General features: G+C 36.5%; 1 protein-coding gene and 1 long non-coding RNA gene across 34 annotated transcripts in view; one reads left to right on the forward strand and one right to left on the reverse strand.

Moving 5' to 3' along the window:
• PDE4D (phosphodiesterase 4D) overlaps positions 1–16,008 on the reverse strand; it is a 1,438,885-nt gene that overhangs the window by 327,931 nt on the left and 1,094,946 nt on the right. The window lies entirely within an intron of this gene.
• LOC112660654 (uncharacterized) overlaps positions 1–16,008 on the forward strand; it is a 70,214-nt gene that overhangs the window by 43,982 nt on the left and 10,224 nt on the right. The window contains exon 2 of the long non-coding RNA XR_004813494.2: positions 6,247–6,313. This is a non-coding gene — a long non-coding RNA (uncharacterized LOC112660654). The remainder of the gene's footprint in view (positions 1–6,246; positions 6,314–16,008) is intronic.

Here is a 16,008-nt window from a genome sequence, read left to right on the forward strand (position 1 = left end):
TCATTAATGAGAAAGGAAGGGTCCATAGTGAGGACCCTTGCATAGTAAGGACTGGGTGCAAGGTATTTACGTGATTGTGTTAGTTGTGAGCACACTGGGAAAATCAGTGCTTCCCATCAACTCCTTGGTACCACCATTGAGGTTTACCAGGAGAGGGAGGGGAGATGTCCTAACATGGGCATATGACATTAATGAGGGCCTCTCCTCACCTCTTCATTCTTTGAAATGAGATTCTTCTTATTACATTACATTGTATGCATATCATCTATGGAAGAAATAAACCAGTCACTCTTTAGTCAAAATAATGAAAATCATCTGACTCGTCCCACCTTTCCTTGAAATGTTGCTGGTACATGTTTTTTCCCCCTTTCTAAAACACTTGACTAGCTCCTATTCACCTTTCATTTCTCAGCTTTTGTATTATTTCGTCCCACAAGCTTTGATTTTCCACTCCCAAATTAATCGGTTCTCCTCTTTATAGTATCTGTTGGGCTTTGCTTTTTATTTCTCCTTCATCTGATTATGTATTTAATTTTGGTATGATGAGTAGTGTTTGTCTTCCCTACTCATTTGTCAGGCTTGCGAGGGCAGAAGCCATGCCTGTTTTATTCACCAATGTTTTCTTAGAGCCCAACCCAGGCCAGGATAATATAATGTAAGTGCTCTATACATTTATCGGTAGTAAAGGGCTCAGATTGCCTTCCTGGGCTTAGAGCATGTGAATTAGCCCCGAATAACAGCAACAGTTAGGAGTCTTCAGACAGTAAAACACCCCTTTTGCAGAAGAGAAACCTGTGAAGTTTAGAAAGTGCCCAGACTCTGGAACAAAGGAGGAAGGTAAAGAATTGCATCTTTTTCATGGTCTTGCCCAGGGTCATGGTGATGGCTAATAATCTTTATTACTCAAGAAATATATACTTTTTGCCCTTATAAGGGGGAGAGGGGAGGTCAATGCTTAGTGACTATACATGGAGTTGAACCATATAACACACATTCATCATTTTTACCCAAAGATCATTGTAAAATAAAGACACAAGGAGAATACTAATGATGGCTTTTTTTTTTTCTTTTTAAAGATTCTGTGGTACCATTATAAATGTCTCCCTCTTAGGGATAAAATAAGAATTGCTGTCTAGAATATACCTTTCTGTGTGAGCGGGGAAATGCCTGAAGGTAGAAACAGGAAAAGTTAGATGAGTAGCAGACTGCCGTGGTTTTATCATAAGCTTCCCATACCCTTGTTAATGAACAGATAGAAGCAGCCTTACAATCAATGCGATACTCACATAAATGATACAAATAGTTCAAAAGATTCCAATAATAAATTCCTAAGCCATCCCCTGCCATTTGGAACAAGTAGGGTTTGGGATTTTCCCCACCTCTATAATTCTGAGAAAATTGGTCTAGACTAGATGCGTATGACTCTATTAAGATGATTCCTATTCATAAAATGAGAATGCAGAATAAACCGGCTTCTGTAACAGTGACACCACTGGGAGGACAAATTGGCTCAAGAAGCAATAAAATAACTGGGGAGGCATCTTAAGGTAATCAATTTTGTTGTACCGCTTTTTGCTGTGACTCTGAAGAAAGCTAATTTAGTTTCTGAAAGTAGTGTCTTGCTGCCTGGAATTGGTACCCACAAGCTTCAAATACACCATGCCATGAACTTTAAGCTGCCCTTGAAAGAAGGGCAGGCTCAGCTCCCAGCCACCAGGGAAGGTATAATTTCACAAAGCCAGACAGCCGGGGAAAGTGATCCTCAGAGGGAAGTCTTGGAGGGAAGAACAAAAAAACCTTACAATTCTTTTTGCCTCTCCATCAGTAACCTCAACGGAACTATATTTGGATTATTTCTCTTTATCCCTATTATTGTAGTTTTGGAAGCGTGTGTTTGGTGGTTGTTGTTAGAAGCAGGTATAGGTAATAAGAGTTGAATTGCAGAGCGAGGCACCCTAGGGTTCAAACCTTAGCTACCTAGCTACTTAGGAGCCATGACCTTGAGCAAGCGTCTTACCCACATGACTTCTGCTCTCAGAGCTGTTAACAAAAGTTACATGTGTAACAATAATGCCCACCTCTCGGAACTGTTGTGAGGTTGTCAAATTACCACTCAAAATACCCGGCACAAGGCCAGGCCTATAGAATGGACTTAATACATCGAAATCTCGTTCCTTTTTGTTCATTTTCTTGGCCTTTTCTCCTTCCTGTGTTTCTCCATCTCCAGCGTATCAGCCTTAGTAGTAGATGATTATCTGGCGTGGCCGCCAAGCCTGCTGCCCACAGAGAAGCTCTGTGTGCCTGACACAGGATGCAGCCCCATTAGGGATTTAGTCTGTTTACTCAATGCTCAGTACATGTCAGAATGCAAATGCTCCTGAGAGGAAAAAAAAGCACTAATTTGTGTCTAATGACTTATTTACACTTTTAAGTCTCCTTCATTTTTTACAATTTACTGTGAGCAGGTTCTGCTGAGGGGAATATAGGAAGAAGAAGGGCTCCAGCTTTGAGGACGTGGGGGGTGTGCAGGGGGCACGAGATGGGAAGGACTAAGGGAGAAGGGATGTCAAGAGCAAGCTGCCTGCATCAGGCTCTCTGTTAAACTTGCCCCCACCCCACCCCCGGCCCAATTCCTTGGTAAATCAAACATGCATGCTTTTTAAATTGTCTACTGTTAGTTTTCATGTTTTATGGCCAAAATATTAAGGTGTGATATTTGTGAATGGCAGTGTTTTGTTTTCACAGAGGATGTTTTACAAAGTCAACCAAAAACTAATCCTCAATCCTGCTTGTTCCAGTAATCTGGTCCATTACTGAAAGCTCTTCCTTAGAATTTTATTTCAGAGACTGGTACATTAACATTGTATTAGTTCCACAGGTAGCTCTATTAAAAATTAAAAACAATGTGAGGACAATAAATTGGATATATTTTAAATATATAGATCTAGAACAACAGGAATCTTATCTTTAAAGATTAGCAGCCTAAGTTGGAGTGGGACTCTAGAATGTCCTACATTGAGATATCACCCAGAAAGACACTATCAAAGTGAAATGTCTTCCCTTTTGTAAAAATAAAAGAGTACTAGTTGACAGTTATCTCCCAATTATTTTTAGATTACGTTGCATTTATTTGAGGCAAGTACATCCATGACTAGATTCATTAAGGTTTATAGGTTTTAAGAGCCTCATTTTCTCCATCCTTAAGATGTAGCTAATCTTTATACCGTATTTGAAGTATGAAGAATCCTTGAAGTATGAAGACATGCAGTCTATGTTAAGTTTTGTACTACTTATGCTATATATTTTCCTGATGTTTGCTGACTGTATTTAATACATTCCATAGAAATTATGTTAAACTTACATATTCAAGCAATACTGTTACTAAGGAAATTTTTTAAATTCTAAAATGGTGTTAAAAGTGTACTTCTACTCATCAAGAAAATTAACTTTAATATTCTGAAGAGTAAAGAGAAAAGCACGAATTTCATTTGTTCATAGATGTGAACTGAGCATGACTTCAAAAGTTATGGTGGACTACCATTATTTGAATAAAAAAGGAAATATAAGAGATTTAGGACCCTTAGAATTGAAGTCACTCTCTTCAAGTATAATCATAGACTTGGTGAGTAGTATCTTGAGATTAGCCAAAGTTAATTATTTTGTTTCTTAAACAGTATCTTGAAAAAAACATATCTCCTATATAAACTTTTCTCAATTCTGAATACGGAAGTGTTGGTTTGCCAAAAAAAAAGAGGTCATAGCCATTATTCATTCTCTATTCATTTTTATAATATAAAGAACATTTTAAAACAAGTTTCAGTTTTGCCAGAGTGGAACTTAGTAGCCAGGAGCCTATTGGCGTTTGCTATTATTATTAGTCCTTTTATATTCTCTTAATGGAACTAGTACTTTTAAAAGGAATTAGTACAAGTGAAGGACATTCATAAATCCCCCACTTTAATGGTGATGGTTGCAAACAGCAGTAGCAGAAGTAGTAAACATCTAATGTTTATGGGGTACTTACTATATGACAGGCACTATATTAAGCATTTTATACTACTACCTCACTAATTCCCACAGAAACCTTCTAAGTTGGGTACTACTATTATTTCCATTTACATGTGGGGACACTAATGCAGAGAGAGGGTTCACAGCTACTAAGTGAAGGAATCAACCAACCTGGTCTGACTCCAGAGACCAGGACTATGACTCTCTAGGATGAACTCAGCAGGATACCCACACGATTCTACTAGAACAATCAAAATGATTTCATTAAGTCATTTTTTTTTTCCAGCCTCCAAAGTGATTCTTAGGGAATTCTGAGAGGGCATGGAGATTTGCTTAGGATGATTTGCTTAAATCTAGGAATGGCATGAGAATCCTCCATCTTGTGGACTCTACTACCTACCACCTCCACTTCCGTCCTCATTCATGTTAACACAACACATTACCGTAAACTACTTTTCTTTGGTAGTGGGGAGGGATGTTATGAGGAAGAGATGTGGGAAATTTCACAGGTTAGAAATCAGGAGAACCACTGGTTTCATATATAATTTCATGTGAATGTTTAAGACAATCTCTCAAGGATTCTTTAAGGTTCCATAATCTATGATGCCCACCAGTAAATGTTGCATCGCTTGGTAAGACTTTATACTCCTATGTTATTTCACAAACAAATCTCACTTGACTCTCACAAAAAATCTGCAAGCTGACGAGGAAAGAGAAAAATAGTCTCACTTCACTCAAAGATAAGGTTTCAAGGCTTTATGGCGCAGTACAAACAGGACCCAAAGCTAGCATTTAGGTTCTCAATCCCAATCAGTCTTTCATGAGTGCAAAGGTGTTACATAATAGCCTATGGCTTGGTGAAAACAGTCTTCTCTGTGAACTACATTTTGCACAAGAAAACCAAGGGCTCAATAATCTCATACCCTTGTTTAGTGTATTTTAGGATTTGTTGAAGTGTCGAATCTAAAGGAGCTGGTTATCTCAAGAGAATGCCTGGCGAAGCAAGGTTGGAAGAATGCATGTCATTAGCTCTTGAAACCTGTTACCACTGAGTTCATGTTCCTAAATTATTTCTTTCTGGGAGGAAGCTGGAGGGGCAGGTTTTGAACCCAAGATAATCCAAATCAGGTAGAGAGGACAGGAGTGTGATTAGGATACTAATCAGGAACTCCAAGGTAAGTATGCAGCTTCTGAGGTCCTAGAGCAGACATGCCTCTGAGAAATGCTCAATTTCCAAATATAGAATAGCTAAGTAACAAGGTTTTGCTTCTCGCTTGAACTCAATTTCTCAATGCCGTAGGAACTCTTGACGACAGTCTGTTATCATGATCCTTGATGGCATTTTTAGCACAATAATGGAAAAGAGTAATAAAATAAAAAAAATAATGTAAACTAGGGAATAGATTATGAAACTTTAGTCCATTAGGTAACCAGTATCAACTGTGTGTGTGTGGCCATTACATTTCTGCTGGCAGTGATGTATTTGTTGTTGTCAGTGCTTCTCCAAATCCCAAGTTCTTACTTAGAAGTGTAGTTTTATTAGAAGCAAACCTTACTCTACATCTACTGTAAACAGACTCCTAGACAGTGATGAGTCTAAATATAGCTTTCTTTGAATCTCTCTGGATTACACACCCCAGGTATAAGAAGAAATGCATCCACGTATATTTTTAAATCCAAGGTTTGATTCTCTGATCAAGTTAGAAGTGAGCCATCTGAATATCACATGATATATTTTCCTAAATATTTTATATTTTCTCTAAGTCATTTTCACTTGTGGTAAATAATAAAAATCAACAATGACAGATAATAGGAAGCAGCTGAATATATTTCAGCATTTCCAAGTCATGGTCTCTAGATATATATATGTGACATATAAATGCATCTGAAGGGGAAGAGGTGTCCTGTGGTAAAATAAGTTTGAGAAAAAAATGTAATAAAGTTCGATAGATTTTCAGCACTTCCCAGTGCCTTTAATATGCTAAGGAATGGATAATGTTCCACAGGGTAACAGAATATGCATGACTTTTCTGAAAACTATGTGAGCATAAAAGCATTATTTTGCAGAGTAGTTCCAGGGACCAATGTCTCATGGATACATTTTGTCACATGAGCTTGGGAATCACACAGGTGTGAATTCCTATTATGGCTCAACGTTGCTGCACAACCTTGAAAGAGTTAATGAAATACAGCAGCCCCCAGTAGCCCCTCCCTTACTCGTGGTTTCTCCTTCTGCAGTTTCAGTTACCTGCGGCCAACCACAGTCCGGAAGCAGAGGATTCCTCTTCTGGCACATCACCAGAAGGTCAGTAGTAGCCTAACGCTACGTCACAATGCTCGCAAGATTCAACTCACTTCACCCCGTCACATAGGCATTTTACCATCTCACATCATCACAAGAAGAAGGGGGAGCAGAGTACAATAATATACTTAGACCACATTCATGTAACTTTTATTACCGTACGTTGTCATAATTGCTCTATTTTATTATTAGTTATTGTTGTTCACCTCTTACTGTTCCCAATTTATGAATTAAACTTCATTGTAGGTATGTATTATAGGAAAAACAGCAGATGTAGGGTATTGTACTATCTAAGGCTTGCGGCATCCACTGGGAGTCTTTGGAACATATCCCCCACAGATAAGAGGGGACTACTGTATTCTAAACTTTGATGTCTTGAGGTTAAAAAAAGGTTATTGAATTTAAAAAATAACTGGGGAAAACCACATTATATCGTTGACATTCAAATGCATCTAGGATCTCCACAAATACCCAAATTCACTAATATCACCACAAGATACATTTTCCTTAGAAAATTTACTGATATAAATATTGTCATTGCTGCTTTTATCTCATAACTTTATAGAAATGTTTTCAGTTTTCTTGCCTTTCCTAGAATCTGAATTCCATTAACAGCTTCAGTTTGCTAAAGTTTTAATTCACACTTGGTGAATAATTTTGCACTATATGAAATATTCCAAAATCTTTTTTTTTTTCCTGAACACAAGCATATTGTCGACTATGATGGACTTATTCATAGAATTTAATATTATTTATCACTTTAAATGTCATACTATTTATCATTTTTCTAAGAATTATTTTCTTAGCTGTTTTCTTTCTTGTCACTTCATCTAGATCAATGCTTTTCTATAGAAATATAATATGAACCATGAACGGGAGCCATATGCATAGTTTTACATTTTCTAAAAGCCACATTATGAAAAGTTTTTTAAATACCAGGTAAAATTATTTTTTTTTATGATTTTATTTTTAAGTAATCTCTACACCCAATGTGGGGCTCAAACCCATAACCTGAAGATCAAGAGCTGCACACTCCACCGACTAAGCCAGCCAGGTGCCCCCAGGTGAAATTAATTTTAATAACATATTTTATTTAACTCAATATATGCAAAATATTACCACATACATGTAATCTTAATAAAAATTAATAATGAGATATTTTTCACATTTGCTCATACCAAGTATTGGAAATCTATGCATTTTATACTTACAGCACATCTTACATGGATTAGCCACAATTCAAGTGCTCTGGGGCTAGTGGCTATTTTGTTGGACAGCACAGGTCTAGATTAGCAATCAGCTTTCTTTGGGAACCATTTTTCTACTCACATACAAGATACACTGATACACAGAGTTACTGCATTTCCAAGGAAGAATGGAGAAAGAGAAAACCATATTGTGATGTGGATAATGGGTGATCTATAGGCTCATTCAATAGTCAAATACCTTAAATTCATTGGCAAGCTTAGTTATACATGGGTTCATGTTGCTACTTGACACGAAGCCCCAGAGTCCCTTATAACAGCTCAATTCACTAAAGCCAATGGATTATTATAATTTATTTGCAAGTAGAAAAAGCAGTAACAGTTATTTGAAATGTAAAAAAAAATAAATAAATTCTGTAAATATATGTTGAATGCTATTTGCATGCATAGCACCTGACTAGGCTGTGACATTTTGGAAAAGTTAATAGATATAAGAAATCCAATTTCCCAGGCAGCATGTACACACACACACACACACACACACACACACACACACACACACATCCAAACATACACATATATGCACATATGCATGTATGTACGGTATAAATCCCACTTATTTTTAAAGAGTCAGTGGTTGGTAATTGTTATTTCTATTTTTTTAAATAAAGGGCACTATAGAACAGAATCATTCTTGTTCCATAGACAAGCTTGCTATTCACACTTAAATTTGCCTTCAACAGAAAGAAATCTGTAGCTTTTTCTTGCAAGTTATGAAAATCAACATAAACTGACTGTTTCTATATACCACAGTGGTCTAAGGGTTTATGAGCATATCATCTCACTCAATACTTACAGCAGTTAATGATGTAGGTGCAGAAGCAATTGAACAGAGTACCTTTAAGAAGCTTAATAAATGCCATCCAACCCATAAATGGAACAGCTATGATTTGAACCTAGGAATCTCTGCTCAGTCATGAAACTAAAGTACTCACTTTAAATGCATGGTGTTCTAAACGCTCTCTAGATAACAATTTGTTATCTAACCTGGATTAGGTATTTAAAAGCAATGCCGATATTTCTTCAGACTTAAATATCTCTGAAGATCTAAAGGGGAAAAATCTTTGTAAATACCTAGTTTTATACTTAGCATAACCTCTCATTTTATTTTATTCCAAGACTCATCCAGAAAAGGCTCAGCTTCTTTCCTTATCTCTGACAAATACCAGAATCTGTAACATAAAGAGCCTTTTACTGGCATCATTTCTCCCAGTGCTTGCATTCATCTTTAATGTGATTATTTTGTGGTCTGCTGGCTCTTGAGAGATGATAGACACCTTCTCCCCTTCTCCTTTGAACTGTGAATTACCATATTTGGACTTGCTTCTTCAAATAGTTTTTACTAGTCCTTTTTGTTTCTCTCATTTGTTAAATTGAAACATTAAAATGATCAAGTTTATCCTAATAGTATCCAAGTTTTTGTTTTGATAATGTGACAGAGTTTAACTTAGAGTAATTGCACATAAACCAGATGAATAAACTGGACAAGTAAACAGCCTTTGATTTCTCAGGAATCCCTTTGAAAGTAGGCATCCAAGGAGGTTTCTTTCTCAGAACACCAAAATATACAATATAAGGTAAAAAAACGAATCTTTATTTTCTTATCTATTTTTCTGCTTATACTTATTAGCATTCAAAAGAATAATTACCATTGTTCAGAAGAGCAATGTTAGCAATAGGGTCACTTTTGAAAGTCAACATATATCAGAATTGATTTAAGCAACATATATCAGAAGCGAACGCATAAAATTTGGGGCTTCATATGTTTAGCAGATTATAGGTCCTCATACATTGGTTGGATGAATTATTGAATTGCATGTAAGTTCACAGGGACACTGAACTATATTCATTGATCATTCTTTAATCTTTCCCGAGCTTGGTGCTAATATCATGGATACCTGCTTGATTACAAAGAAATATTTAGGCAAATACCCTGAGTCATTTATAGTTTTTCTTTTTTTTTGGTACATCTGTAATGCTATTTCTATGAACTTAAAGAGATATAGTAGTTGTATGGTTTATAAATTCAGTTTCACATGAGGAGGTTGAGGTCTATGGAAGTTAAGTAACTTGCCTGATATTGTATAATGAGCCAAGATGAGAGTGGAAATCTAGTAGTGCTGGCTGCTGCTCTTCCAGGAAAAAACTGGTATAGCTCACATGATTACTAAAAATAATCTCAATAAATCTTGCATGCTGGGACTTCATCATTATGATAATAAAGAACATTTATGTTAAAAATAAAACATTTTATGTGGTGAGTTATACAATAAATAGTAAATAGATGAAGTCTCATAGTGGATTTGAATATGAAAATTTACATTAGGTCTTCATACAATATACAAAATAATTTATGGAAAGGAATTTTTTCCTGCAGGTGTTGTAATAAAAATCTTTTCTATCTATTTACTCATCCATTAGATTTCTTTTTAAACCAAGAAAAATTAAAAACAGTTCTGACTCATGCCTTCTTCTCTCTCCACAATTCACTGTCACTGAGAGTAAAAGATGAGTAAACTTGTTTGAAAAATGATCACTAAGTTTTTAACACAAACTTCCTGATATTTCTGGTGGTATAGGATACTAGTCAGCTTGCTCAGAAGCATTACAAATTCTTCTTTGAGGATAGAAACAATATTGGTGGATGGGGCTAGCTTCCAGACTCCATCTCTTAAATTCTTATTTTAGATATGTCTCAAGGCTCTTTTTCGGTGGTTTAAATCATTCATGGAAAAGCAAATGTTCTGGCAACCTCATTCTGAACATCTCAAACAAAAACAAAATAAAAAATAAAAACAAAACAAAACCCAAAAAACAAAACCCAGCTTAAATTTTCTATCTTTCCTTCTCATCTTTCCTGTCAGTGGTCATCTTAAGACTGTTTCTATCAATTAAACCTAGAGTACACCATTAAAAGCTGCAGATACGTAAGTATCTTAAGCATTTACAAGAATTCCCAAGATGAATTTTCAGTGTCTACATATTTTGTTAGTGTATCCATGCACTATGTCATGAAGTCTCTACTATACAAACAAGAATGAGGATTACTTTTGGATTCTACTTGGGGATCACAATTAAATTATGACTGATTTCACATGGAAGCAAACATTTGTATTTTACTTGTAAGATTCACTCTATCTGAAAATTCTGAAAATTTTGCTTTTTTTTTTTTTGTAAGAGAATCTGTATTACCTATATGTAGAGAAAACTCAATGTATACACTTAGACTAGCTTTGCAGCGACTTCTTCAGCCTTTGCCTTTTCCAGCTGGGCATTGTGAGCCACTGATTTTGGACTCAGGACTTTGCCTCCCCAGTGATGGCAGATCTTATATTTGTCATTATAATTGGTTGTGATAGCTTCAGCTAGCTTAGCCAGAGCTCCTTTTTCTCCAGAGTTAACCTGTGTGAAGGCAGTGGTGGTGCAAACCTTCCCGTGGACCAGATGCCCCAGCCTGACCTTTTTCTTGATAATGCAGAGGGAACCCTCATGTGATGACACAGGGCAGGTGGGAAGACTGCCAGCTTGATGGGATCCACATCTTAGGCAATGACTACCAGCTAAGTCTTCTTGTTTTCCACCAAAATGGTGACAGTATTGACCCTTGCTGGAAGGACTGGTGGTCTCTTAGTGGGGATGTCTGCTTCTTGCTTCCTATCTCCTGAACCCTTTCTACTCATACTGGGGTTCAAGGACCAGCAGAATTAGCACCGTCTTGTAACTTAGGAGAAATGCAGAATCTCAGGCATTGCTCCTGACCTATTCAGTCAAAATCTGCCTTTTAACAAGATCCCCAGGAGATATGTGTGCATCCAGTTTTTTGTTTTGTTTCTTAAAGATTTTATTTATTCATTGAGAGATAGAACACAAACAGGGGGAGAGGCCGAGGGAGAGGGAGAAGCAGACTCCCCACTGAGCAGGGAGCCTGATGTGGGCTCAATCCCAGCACCCTGAGATCATGACCTAAGCTGAACACAGAGGCTTAACCATCTGAGTCACCCAGGAGCCCCCGGAATCCAGTTTTTAGAGGCACTGGCCTCAGGCATGGTATTTAGTATTTCATTACAAAGTGTCTTATTTTTTTCAGCAAAAGCATCAGTCCTTCAGTTTCCAATACTGAGCCTAAGCTAAATATTCCTTTAAATATAGTAAAATGATTGAAAACGAAGAAGAAAAACCTAAGATTAAAAATAAAGCCTGAAAAATATCATGTCCTTTGTTTATTTTATTTTACAAAGTTTTATTTTTCTGTCAAATTCTTCTATAAAGCACTGTCTCAGAACAAGTTTCCCAGCAGAAGTCGAATGCTATGATGCCTGGTGGACTCGTCTGCATTTGAGACTATTAGGCTGATGATCTACTTAAAGGAGGATCCCTATCCCCAGCACTCCCTTTTCAGTTTGGATTTGGATATTTCTTATCTTGTGGTCACCCCTGGCAGCAGGTTGGACGACAGGGAGGTGAAAACAAAGATAAGCCATTCTGCTTTTCCTTAGGAGTTTTGCTAAAAGATTTGATATTTTGAAATATTTGCTAGGTTACAATGAATTCATTGGACTTTAATTCACCACGGCTCAGTGTTAAATTTTTATTTATCATTGACAAAATGTTTTGTGGTGCTAAGCTGCTCTCTGGTACATACTGCAAATGACATTGTAGTGACCTGGAAGGATGCATATGAGTTCCAGCAGGACCCAGGGAGTTTGAGGCACTGAGAAATGTTGGTTCTGAGCATTACATGTTTAGTTAAGAGCTCATTTCTGAGGAATCGAAAAGTGAAGCTCAAATATAACAACTCTAGGAGCCCTTACTAAGGTTAGGGATTAAAATTTAAAAGAGAATATTATAAATCCTTAACTCCTTTCCCAATTTTCAAGTCAGGTGACTGTACGTAGAAACTCTTATTTTCAAAGTTCGTGATTTAAAGTACCTGTCTAGTAACAAAACATACATTGTTTCATGTCATAAAACCCCGAGAATACATTTATACTGCCCTTAATTTTCCTTTTTGTTCTACTGAATATGCCAATTAGAGAGATTTAGGGTTGGATTGTGAAAGCTTCAAGAAATAGGACCCACAGTTATTACACACGCTAGATTTCTCCAGTCATCATCTAAAATTAATGATTGCATTTTGACATGGTACAAACTGAACCTGGGTCAGCTTACTTACTTGATGTACCAGAAGTCAGACTGGTATCATAAATCAGTTTATGATGAGCTTTAGAGGGGATGACATACGAAAGAGGATGTGTCACCAGAATCTCGACATTAAAACATAAATAAATAAATAAATAAATAAATAAATAAATAAATAAATAAAGACACAGAGACAAAGAAAGAAGAAAAAAGAATAAGGGGAATGTACCATATCATGACTTGTATTACATATGTATTCACAGGTTAAGCTAGCTCAAGAAAAGCCCAAACAACTTTTCCAAGAAATAATTTATGGGAGGGAAAAATCTTATTTAAAGTGAGCATAGGCGGGCGGCCCCGGTGGCTTAGTGGTTTAGCGGCACCTTCAGCCCAGGGCATGATCCTGGAGGCCCTGGGATCAAGTCCCACATCAGGCATGGAGCCTGCTTCTCCCTCTGCCTGTGTCTCTGCCTCTCTCTCTCTCTCTCTCTCTCTCTCTCATAAATAAATAAATAAATCTTAAAAAAAATAAAGTGAGCATAGGATATAGAGCTAGAACTAAAAGTAGGAGATGGACATTTAAAAAGAGAATAAAAATTATTAATTGGTTTTGCTCACAATGGTTATTGTTGGGTTGACAAATGAATCTGAATAAAGTATAAGATTACAGATTCAAACTGAATATGGGTCAAAGACAGGGTCAATTCTATTTCTTCACAGTGAGCAAATTTTCCACTATAGACATTCATTTCAGAGCTGTGTACTATTTGGCAGGAGGAGAAGTAGAATATGAAAGCCTCACTATTCCTGGAAAAAGAGGTCCTGTAAAGCAGAATATCCGTTTCCTATGTAATCATTTATTAAGATGCTGTCATTGAAAATGGAATACCTAGATGGTCTGCCCTTTGGCAAGGAGGCAGAAAACTGGAACACTGCTTTGGGAATTATATAAATGATACAATCACTTTGGGGACCTATTTGGGTGATATCTAAAAACACACATAAATGGCAACCCAGCAGTTCTACCCTTCAGGATACACTAAATGTATGTGCATGCACACAAACTTATACATACTCCACGCACATTTGTTTATCACATGACATATCCTAGAACGTTCGTAGCATCTCTACTCATAATAGCCTCAAACTAAAATACCCAACCAGCCATCAACAAATTGAGTAATTTGTAGTATATTCACTTGATGAAATATTATCAGGAGAATGAACAATCTACAACCACATAAAACAATATAGATGAATATTACTATCGCAATGTTGATGGGAAGAACCCAACACAGAACAGTTTATATTGTATCATTCATTCATAAAAAAGTTCAGAAACAGGCAAAACAAATCTATGCTCTCAGAAGTCAGGGTGGTGGTTATCTTTGGATGCATAGTGACTGAAGGGAGCATGAAAGGTATCCTGGTCACTTTTTTTTTTTTTCCTGATCATGTGTAATTTCTGCATCTGAGCACTAGTTATACAAATATGGCTAAGCATGGTTTTTTCCTCACCTAGTTGCACATTCGCACCTATCATCTCCTACCAATCAGATTCTCATAGAGTGCTAAGGGCTATGTATAAATAATTTAACAAAGGAAAAGGGTCCTTCCCCTTTTTACCAATACTGGTGCAAGATACTTATTTTTTTAAGTCATATAGGGCTAACAGAAACACAAAGCCTTTCAAAATGCAAGATAACGTTTCCCTAGCTGATAATGTCTTCTTTCCCTTTCTTGGCATTTCTGCAGGTCAGCTCCCTCTGATGTTTCTGTTGTCTCCATTCAAGTGGATTTTCTTGAGGAAAATACACCTGAGGTGTTTTTGGCCATGAGTATCTCGGCCAAGGGGCAGAGGAGCAGCGCCCACAACAAACTTGTAGTATCTCTTTCTTCTACAAGGGGAGACAGAACAAAAACCTGCCTACCGCTAGCAAGAGCAGTATGGGCAATAGGCAAGTGCCTTTGCTCAAGACACTGTGAATTTTAGAACAAATGGCTAAAGAAGGGAATGGTGGGAAAGTATCTAGTCATTATCTAGGCAGTGGCAAGTTGGAGAAATAAAACAATTATATGAGCAATAAAATGTTTTTGTCTTTTTGTTCATCTGAGTTCAGGGAGTGATATTTTGTGGAGCCCACAGATGAGAAGTTTTTATCAACTATGATCCAAAAATGGAAAAGGATTTTTTTTTTGTTATGTTTTTCTCTCCCCTATGGTGACCACTCTTTCACTAGAGAATGTACTTACATTATCAAATTAATGTGATTCTTAAACAGGACATAAACCTTCCCTTTAGATGAGAACACTAATCAGATTCAGCTAGTTTTTCATTTTCCATCTATTTAAACATTGCCATTACGTGAAAAGAAAAATCCCTGAAAACCCAGAGTAGTTTACAGAGCTAGACCTCTCTTCCCAGTCAATCCATTTTATTATCCTATATAAACAAATTCTGCCATTGCATTCCTTTATCCATAGCAACTTCAAGTGGATAATCCACAAATCAATTAAAGATAAGTTAATTGCCAAAAAGGATCAAGGAACAAGCATTAGAAACATAATATTTACAGGCACCGTCCTAAAAATTTATGTGTTAGAGAAAAGTTGGTCTGACTAGCTTTCCTTCTAATCCAACATTTTAAATTTGTATTATTACTTTTGAAAATAAGAAATCCATCACAACATTACTTTTAGTTTCTGATACCTATTATGTTTTGGGGGCTGACATGGACAGATAAACCAAGCCAAAAAAAAAAAAAAAAGTTACTACTATAGGATATGTAACTGCTATTGGTTTTTAGTTTTTATTTATTTTTTTAACTTTTAATTTTTTTCAGTTTGGAATTTTTTGAGGATTACATGAAATAATGCAATAGAAAGTACAATATCCATTCCCCTTTCCTTCTCCTCCTCACATGTTTACAATAAAGGGGGAAGAAAGGCAAATTCACTGAGACTGGACTCTGATCTGACCAAGAACACAGTCAATAATGAGGTCGATATTCATGTTTCCATGCAGTTCTGAGCTATGACATGTCTGCCTAGGACTGCAATATACTTATGGATATATGGAATGGATCTACTTCAACTTATATGTAAAAAAAAAATATTGTTTTCTTTATGAAGGCTTCTTTGACTTTTCCGAGCAGAATCTCTGATCTCAGTACCTATGTTATTTTATTAACTTGGTTTATTTTCTGCCTCCTTCTACTACAAGCTTTATGACAGCAAAGACCTCATTCATTTTACTCAAGATTATATCCCTACCAGAATGTCAATAGTCTTAGG

The sequence above is a fragment of the Canis lupus genome, chromosome 2, assembly GCF_003254725.2.
Source record: "Canis lupus dingo isolate Sandy chromosome 2, ASM325472v2, whole genome shotgun sequence".
Lineage (NCBI taxonomy): Eukaryota > Metazoa > Chordata > Mammalia > Carnivora > Canidae > Canis > Canis lupus.